General features: G+C 38.0%; 1 pseudogene; it reads right to left on the reverse strand.

The window, feature by feature from the left end:
- Positions 1-6,983: 6,983 nt before the first annotated feature.
- Positions 6,984-7,655, reverse strand: LOC141542674 (high mobility group protein B1-like; annotated as a pseudogene).
- Between the last annotated feature and the right edge of the window lie 2,053 nt (positions 7,656-9,708).

The following is a 9,708-nucleotide window of genomic DNA, read 5'->3' on the forward strand; positions in this document are numbered from 1 at the left end:
ATGGAAGGAGACACCCTGATATTTTGTAAACTTTAAAGGGTGATAGAAATGTGAGTGGGTGTGATCTCAGAGTCAGATCAGCTGTGATTTGCACTGGGGAGAGGGTTTCTACACTAACTAAAATCACAAACCCTTCAAGTGTTTGGTTAAATTAAATAGAATCAATATAACGAGTAAACTGGTTGCAGTTTAAAGAATGAAACATTCACACACACACTACACACCCCAAACCATAGTGATGATAAACAAACAAAACCAAAGACTCGCCTCCCCTTTAGCAGCCACTGGCTGGCACCAGGGACGCTGAGGGCTGTGGGAAGGTGCAGGATCAGCAAGCCGGCTCGGACAGCTCCATCCCCTGGACTGGAACAGGGCCTCTGGTTTTATTGCTCACAGCAGGGCCTGCATCTGTAGCTGCTCCTTCCCCATGCAGCACAGGGGACTCCCAGCACTGGTTTTCAGCCTTCCAAGGGTTGGTAATAAAATGTGGAGCTGGAAATTAAAGTTGATAGGGGAAGATGGCTCCTCCTATGAAGGCTGATACCAGTTGCCTTGGGGGCCACATATGTTCTCCCACATCCTGGGCTTTGACGCTTTCTGAATTATGTGAGTTTAAGGATTCTGGCTGTTGTATCACCTGAGGAAATCTGCTTTTAATTTTCTATCTCCTGGAGATTTGTTTTTAAGAAAATATTCACATTAAAAAGAAATTAGCTGTAGCATTCATTGTCTCAGCCCAGTTAGGAAAATGATTGCTTTCCTCGGAGGACTAGTTTGGGCTGAATGTTCAAAAACAATACAACAGGGACCATTATACAATTATTTTTAATAAAACCACAATGTTAATAATCACTGCAAGCAAAAGCAAATGACTCTTCCTTTCCAGTTTTCAATATCTATAATTATGAATGGTTGAACTTATAGTGGTGGAATTGGGATGAGTCCTGGTCCTGGAATCAGCCCCTCCCTTCCTCTCCCTTCCCCCTCCCTTCAACTCTCACCTCTGACATTAATCACAAAATAAAACTAACATTTAGAAAGCACCTACTATGTAGCAGATACTATGCTAAGCATTTTATCTAATTTGATTATCACATCAATTCTGGGAGATAGATGCTTTTATTATTTTCATTTTTCAGGTCATTAAGTGACCCAAGTTCACACAGCTAATAAATGCCTAAGGCTGAATTTGAATTCAGATCTTCCTGAATTTTATAGATAGGAAGGAAGGAAGGAAGGAAGGAAGGAAGGAAGGAAGGAAGGAAGGAAGGAAGGAAGGGAGGAAGGAAGGAAAGGAGGAAGGAAGGAAGAAGAAAGAAGGAAGGGAGGGAGAGAGGAAGGAAGAGGAAGGAAGGAAAGAAGGGAGGAAGGGAGGAAGGAAGGAAGAAAAAAGAAGGAAGGGAGGGAGGGAGGAAGGCCATGAGTTCTATAGATAGCCTGATGGCCTAATCCATTCAACTTCTCTACCTCAATTCCCTTATGTATAAAATGATAATAATAACTACTTCACAGAGTTACTAGATGGTCATGCACTCAGTCACTTAACTTATCTTTACTTCAATTTCCTTATCTTTAAAATGGGTATAAAATGTAGAAATATATATATATATATATATATATATATATATATATATATATATATATAAGAATTATATATGTTTAACATATATTGGACTACTTGCTGTCTAGAGGAGAGGGTGGAAGAAATGGAGGGGAAAAAATTTAGACACAAGGTTTCGCAAGGATGAATGTTGAAAACTCTCTTTGCATGTGTTTTGAAAATAAAAAGCTATTATTAAGAAAAGAAAAAATTTAACATGAATTCTAATACATTTTTAAAAAATTATAAAGTATTTCTGAATACTTGGAATTCAGAAAAAAATAAAGTGAGTATATAACCTATCTCAGGTTTGTGATGATGCTTAAAGGAAATAACAGATGCGAAATTCTTTGCAAACTTTAAAGTTCTGGGTAAATTTTTGCTGTTATTATTGGATATAAATCAGCTGGTGGTACTTTGGAGGAAGGAGGTGCTGTATTTCTTTTTTTTAGGCTACAAAAGTTTTTTTTTACAGTTTTCTTTTCTTTCCTTCCTAGCTTCCTATGCATCTAGATGTCAAAGTGGATAGAGTACTAGGCCTGGAGTCAGGAAAACCTGAGTCAAATCTGTCCTCAGATACTCTGGGCAATATAAGTCACTTTACCTTGGTCTGTCTATATTTTCTCTTCTGTAAAATGGGAATCAAACTTAGCGCTTATCTCACATGTTCTGATGATCAAATGAGATAATGTTTGCACATATTAAGGGTGTAATAAATGTTTATTCCCTTTTTTCCCCTTCCTCCATATTGTATGCTTTGCTGATATAATCTATAAGAGTCCAAGGTCACTTCCCAGCCATAGGGAGGAAACATCAAAGATTCCTTGAATTCAAGGAACATTTAAGAAAAAGCATTGATATATATAAATATAGATATACATTGATATGTATATAAATAAATAAATATATATATATATATATTTTTTTTTTTTTTACACCACTTTAGTTTGCATATATATCCCTCTCCCCTCTTCTTCCCAGAAAACATTTTATCCCTTGCAATAAGGAATAAAAGAGGAAGAAGCAAAACAGATCAATATGTCAGCTGAATTCAGCTGTGTGCACCATTCCATGCCTACAGCTCCCCACTTTCTTAAAAAAGGAAAGGAGATATACTGAATTTAAGGGACATTTCTTAAGCTCCTGCTCTTAGCAAGGTGAAAGGTGGATAGAGAACTGGCTTGGGGGTCAGGAGAAGCTGGATTAACATCCTGTCTCTGACACAGATAAACTCTGTGACCCTGGACAGGTTGCATAATTTCTCCTGTACCCAGGAAAATAACCTAAGATTGGAATGTATTTTTTAAAATTTTTATTTATTTATTTATTTTTATTTTTACAAAAATTTTATGCATAGGTAATTTTCCAGCATTGACAATTGCAAAACCTTTTGTTTCAACTTTTCCCCTCCTTCCCCCCACCCCCTCCCTCAGATGGCAGGTTAACCAATACATGTTAAATGTTATAAATTATAGTATAAAGTATAAAGTATAAATTAAATACAATATATGCATACATGTCCAAACGGTTGTTTTGCTGTACAAAAATAGGACTTTGAAACAGTGTACAATTAGCCTGTGAAGGAAATCTAAAATGCAGGCGGACAAAAATAGGGGTATTGGGAATTCTATGTAGTGGTTCATAGTCATCTCCCAGAGTTCTTTTGTTGGGTGTAGTTCATTACTGCTCTATTGGAACTGGTTTGGCTCATCTCATTGTTTAAGACTGGAATTCTTAACCCTGTATTCACAAACTCGCATTTAAAAAAATATTTTGGTAACCATATTTCATTCATTCATTAACCAATTAATAATTGGTTTGTGGGGTTTTTTTTGCAATAATATTCCATTATATTTATATACCATAACCTATTCAGCCATTCTCCAACTGATGGGCAGCCACTCAGTTTCCATCAGGCAGATGTAACTATATTAGCTTTTGGGAACTTTATTATTACCTCCCCCCCCCAATGGTTTTTAATTCAAGAAAACATACATTATGCGCCATGAATTGTGCTAACCATTGAAAATGCAAAGATCAAAATGTAGAAGGAACATTTATTGGGGCTAACCAGTCCATGGAAATTGAGTCGGATCCTTCCTGTGGAATAGTTTTTTGGCTCTTCCCTGGGTCATAATAGACCTGAGGAAGCTACTCCGAACAAGTTTGATAGAAGCTGTTATCTCTCCAGACTTGGTTCCCTTGAAGATAATTGTCAAGTTTGTGGATGGGATCCCAACCATCAATTCCCCTTCCTCCTCTGATGACCCCTGGGCAACTAGCCAGCTCTCTGGCTCCCAGGCTGGTCGTAGTGCTCCAGGATGCTGTGAGCAATGAAGTCTCCTTGAGAATGCAGGGCACCACACTGCCTGCAAGTCACGATCTCACACCGGGCACACGGACTGTTCAGGGCCATGCCCTGCCAAGTACCTCCCTCTTGGCGAAACAAGGCTTCTTTAGAGCTTCTCCCATGAAGCTCCCTTTCCTCTTGAGGTTTTCCTTTGGAAGGAACTGATCCTGCTGATTTCCCCTTTTTCCATTTAAAAACTTCAGAGAAGCACCTCAGGGCAGGAAAGCAGCAATTCAGCAGGTGCCCTCTCCTTCTTCCACTACTGTGCGAGTCCTTGCTTTCCTGATTCCCTTTCTTCCATCTCATGGTGCCTGGGACGCTAAGGGAGTCAGAGGCCTAAGGGAGCTCAGGAGAAGGCAGCAGGCTAGGCCTAGAGGGACCTTCCTCCAATCTTGGCAAGCAAGTGAAGACTGAATGAAGGCAGAACAAGTTCTTCTGTTTGGTCAGAAGAGAAGTGTTAGCATCAAGTCAGGACCCAGGAAACAGGTTCTCTCCTCGACTCAATCCAGACTGACTTCTTCCAGACTGACTCTCCCCACTGAGTCTTGGCTCCTTTTATCCTCCCGGAGAATGGGTTGTGGGTATTCCATGGGCTTGTGGGAATTCCTTACAGAACCAATGAGCAAACTCCTTCAAAGGTGTAAACTCCTCCAAAAATGTAAACTCCTTCAAAAGTGTAAACTCCTTTAAAGGTGTGAACTAAGTACATTATCTTGTCTCAAGTTCTGAGCCATAACATCTGCAAGAATCCTAACAAAACATGGTAAAAAATATGAAACTTTATATTTTCAAAACCCTTTGGTCCTCAAAGCCTTTATTCTGATTTGAGTGGTAAGTCTTTTCTGAATAGGATCCCCTCCCCCAAGTAGCACATGGCACACCCTTTTCAGGACTGATTTTATTCTCTCTAGCTTCATACTAATTTGTGAATACATCTTCTGGCTGGAGACTTGTGGGGGTGGAGTGTGGAGAGACCTGGGGTTGAGTTGTCGGTTCCCCGGGGATTCAGGTTGGCTCTTGGGTGGGTTTCACCAAACACTGTCCCCCACCCAACCCCCACCCACAATCTGCTTGACTCCCTGTATAAAGAGGGCAGGGTTTAGCTCCATAAGAGCCTGAGCCAATCAAATGACCAGAATTCTGGAGATTTGAGCTGTCATCTTCATCAGGGTGAGAAAGAACAAGAGGAGGCTGAATCCTCAGCTCTCTCTTGGAGGCCTTCCTGGGGCACATCTGCACCTTCAGTATCAACCAAAAGTCCTCATCCACTTGATCACTCTCCTAATCAGTAAAATGGGGCTAATAACGCCTATAAGGAGACATAAGGTGAATTATAAATACTCATTATTTGTCTTATTCCCTTCTTCTAATAGCACCAGACACAGAAACCTTGTCCAAATATTATATTTATATTCATCCACCCATTTTCCAATTATTTACCAAATGCCTACTAAATGACAGAGTGTGTAATTTGGGCAAATTGTTTTGTTGAACCTTCCTGGGCCTCCTTTGGGGGTTTAGGTTGGGTTACAGATTTGAAATTAAAAATGATCAATCGGGTGATGTGATAAAATATTTAACAACTGACTCTTTAGGAAAAACAAACATGCTACTGCTGGAAATGCTTTCAAGATGAATCATATTCTCCATAACTTTCTTAAATCTAGACAGTGAAGACAGCCAGCCAAGTCCCACTGGTAGCCTTTGCTGATTTTTGAGTTGTAAACACTCACACCAAAAATTTAATAATTGACTTGCTAGTCTAAGATAGTGTTAGCACAGCCCTGAGTTCAATCGTATCGTTTGTTAAAGAAAGCAATGCAGGGCAAGAAGGGTAAATCAGTTTACTCAACGTCTTATAAGTGGTAAATGTCACAGTTGAATTGGAACCCACTCTAACTCCAGAGCAGACATTACCCTACATTGCCATTCTTCCAGTCTTCAAACCTATGGTTCTATGATCATGGTGCAGGTGGTAGAAATCCATTAAACACAGTAGCTCCTTACAGGTGTTATGAGTCCCATTTTATTGATTAGGAGGGAGAGCAGGTTGATAAATTCAGAAGACCTTTGGATGCAGACACCTTGTAAAGAAAGGAACACACGGTTGATTCTATTCCTTGAGTTAGCAGCCTCAGTAAATTTACCGAGACTCATGGCCTGTTTTCATTTCTGTTTTTCTCTCTCTTTTTAAATAAAAAAAAATTGTATTTACTTAGAAGCATTCAGAATGTCAACAAAATAGCTGTAACTTTTTTTTTTGTTGTTGTTGCAACTACAGAATGGCATTCAGTTAGCAGAACAACTGTTATTTCATACTACATCAGTCAACTGAAGATGAAAATGATCTACATCCCCATATAGAACTAATTTGTGCTATGCTCCAAGAAGGACCTGCTTGAAATTTCCATGCCAATTTATAGCCGCCATACTACGCCAGTCAAAGTTAGTGGTTATTGAAAAATCACTGAAGGATGGAGCTATTTGAGGACACATTCTCTAGTATGTTAACTCTGCAAAAAAAAAAAAAAAAAAAAAAAAAAAAAAGAAGAAATTTTATAGTTTAAAAGCAAATCTACAGCCTTACATTCCTTCCTTCCTTCCTTCCTTCCTTTCTTCCTTCCTTCCTTCCTTCCTTCCTTCCTTCCTTCCTTCCTTCCTTCCTTCCTTCCTTCCTTCCTTCCTTCCTTCCTTCCTTCCTTCCTTCCTTCCTTCCTTCCTTCCTTCCTTCCTTCCTTTCTTTCTTTCTTTCTTTCTTTCTTTCTTTCTTTCTTTCTTTCTTTCTTTCTTTCTTTCTTTCTTTCTTTCTACAAAGCTTTTTATTTACAAAATATATGCATGGGTAATTTTTCAACACTGATCATTGTGAAACCTTGTGTTCCAAATTTTCCTCTTCTTCCCTCCATCCCCTCCCCTACATGGCAGCTAATCCAAAACATCTTAAATATGGTAAAGTATATGCTAAATCCAATATATGTATACATATTTATATAGTTATCTTCTGCACAAGAAAAATCAGAACAGCCTTATGTTTCAATTTTTTTTCTTTAAAAGGCATGAGTTGTGTACAGGGTACGTTAAATGCTTTATAGACAAAAAAAAATGTTCTAGAGCCAGCTTATTCATCATCATCATATCATCTTTATCCTTCTCATCTTCATTTTCTTCCTCCTCCTTTTTTTTTTTTTGCTTTTCTCAGCTTTAATAACTCCTCCCTTTTCACTTTCATCAAGTTTTCCTTTAACTTGATATATAGCAATATCCCTTTCATATTTTTCCTTTAGTTTACCTGCTTCTTTTCGTAAGGCATTTTTCATTTTTCCTTTTTGTTGCTTGTCATCTGCAGCAGTATCATTCCACATTTCTACCCCCACTCCCTTTTTTTTTTAGGCTCCATCTTCAAAAGAAAGACCAGAATGTTCCCCTTTGATTTTTGGACCATACTCAGAGCAGACATAGAAAAATACCAAAAGAGGTTTTTTTTTTGGTGCATTGGGATCCTTAAACTTCTTTTTTTTTTTGTTTCTCCTTGAGAGAGGAGAACCATTTCTCTTGCATAATGAACCTTATCAGCTTTTGCCACATCCTTTCCCTTTAGCATACATTGACTTCCACCTTTCTGAGCATTTTCTTCTGGTGTTCCTCTCTCAGGTTTGCACAAAGAAGACGTGTTCCCTCTTGGTTCTTAGAACCACCTTTGCCCATTTTGATCACTTCCCCTCAATGCCACCCGGAGTAGCCCAGTGCCTGGCTGACTCTTACTTGCCCTGGCGCTGTCCTTGTGGAGCTCAATGTACTGCGATGTCTGTGTCCATGGCCTTTTTTCTTAAGCAGAGTCACAAAGGGGAACAGTCTTGTAAATCCAATCAGGTCTCAAAGAATAGAAGTTGAAAAAAAAAAGTCTCATTCTATGGGAAAAGAAGGCTCAGGATAGCTCCTGAATGTCGGCTGCTGCAGCTTTTGGGGAAAGGGGCTTCTTCCTCAGTGGAGGAGGGAAAAGGGAAGGGTGTGTCAGTGGGAAAGGAATCTCTGTTGGCCATCAGGACTTGTTGGACTTGTTCTTCAATGGATCTTTCTGACCTCACTCTCCAAATACAGTAATATTATTGTTGTTCAGTCATCTCTCAGTTGTATCCAATTCTTCATGACCCCATTTGGGGTTTTCTTGGCAAAAATACTAGAGCGGTTTGCTATTTCCTTCTTAAACTCATTTGAAAGATGGGGAAATGAAGGTTACATGACTTGGTCTGAATCCCAGTAAATGTCTGAGGCTGGATTTGAACTCCAGTTCAGTCACACTATGCACCATGGGCTCACCTGGCTTCCAAACACAGTACTCTCCAGGACATCTCATTCTGGGCTTTCTGGAATACATATCTTTTTAATGAAAGGGAGAAAACTTTTATTATATAGTCACTACGAATTCTGTTTTCACCTTACTAGTCTTAACTTTATTTATTTATTGAAGTTTTTTATTCTCAAAACATATGCAAAGATAATTTTTTCAACACTGACCCTTGAAAAACCTTTTGTTCCAATTTTTCCTTCTTCCCTACACTCCCTCCCCTAGATGGCAAGTAATCCAATATATGTGAAACATGGTGAAAATATATGTTAAATGCAATATATACAATAATCTTGCTGCAGAAGAAAAATAAGATCAAAAAGTTTAAAAAAAGAGAAAGAAAATAATATTCAAGCAAACCACAACAAAAAGTGAAAATGCTATGTTGTAATCCATCCTCAGTTCCCATAATCCTCTCACTGGATGTTAACAGCTCTCTTCATCATCATTGGAACTGATCTGAATCATCTCACTGCTGAAAAGAATCACGTCCATCAGAATTGATCTTGCTGTTATATAATATATCATATAATCTTGCTGTTGCTATGCACAATGTTCTGGTTCTGCTCACTTTACTCAGCACCAGTTCATATAAGTTTCTCCAGGCCTCTCTGGAATCATCCTGCTGATTGTTTCTTATAGAACAATAATATTCCATAATATTCATATCCCATAACTTATTCAGCCATTTTCCAACTGATGGGCATCCACTCAGCTTCCAATTCCTTGCCACTACAAAAAGGGCTGCCACACATTTTTGTACACTTTCCCTGGAATACTTTTAATACTTAAATTATTCCCACCTAAGTAGAAATTGTTAGCTCTATCTCAGAAATGGATTTGTTTCTTTTTTTTTTTCTAGTAGATTTATTTGTTTTTAATACACCTTGCTTTATGAATAATATTGGAAGAAAAAAAATCAGAGAAAAGGAGAAAAACCATGGGAGAGATTAAAAAAAAAAAGAAAGAAAAAAAGAAGTGACATACCATGTATTGATTTACATTCAGTCGCCTTCGTTCTTTCTCTTTATCAAATACTATAGGCCTTGATTATTGTGTCACGTGTATCTAATCTATTTCACTGATCACTCTATCTTAGCCAGTACCAAATGATTTTGATGACTGCTGCTTTATAATACAGTTTTAGGTTTAGTACTGCTAAGCCACCATCCTTTTTAATTTTTTAAAAATTAATTCCCTTGATATTCTTGATATTTTGTTCTTCCAGATGAATTTTGTTATTATTTTTTCTAGTTCTATAAAATAATTTTTTGGCAGTTTGATTGATATGACACTGAACAAAAACCAATTTAGGAAAATTATTATTTTTATTATATTATCTTAGTTTACCCATGTTTAGATCTGATTATTTGTGTGAGAAGTGATTTGTAATTGTGTTCATCTAGTTCTTGG

The sequence above is a fragment of the Sminthopsis crassicaudata genome, chromosome 5, assembly GCF_048593235.1.
Source record: "Sminthopsis crassicaudata isolate SCR6 chromosome 5, ASM4859323v1, whole genome shotgun sequence".
In the NCBI taxonomy this organism is placed as follows: Eukaryota; Metazoa; Chordata; class Mammalia; order Dasyuromorphia; family Dasyuridae; genus Sminthopsis; species Sminthopsis crassicaudata.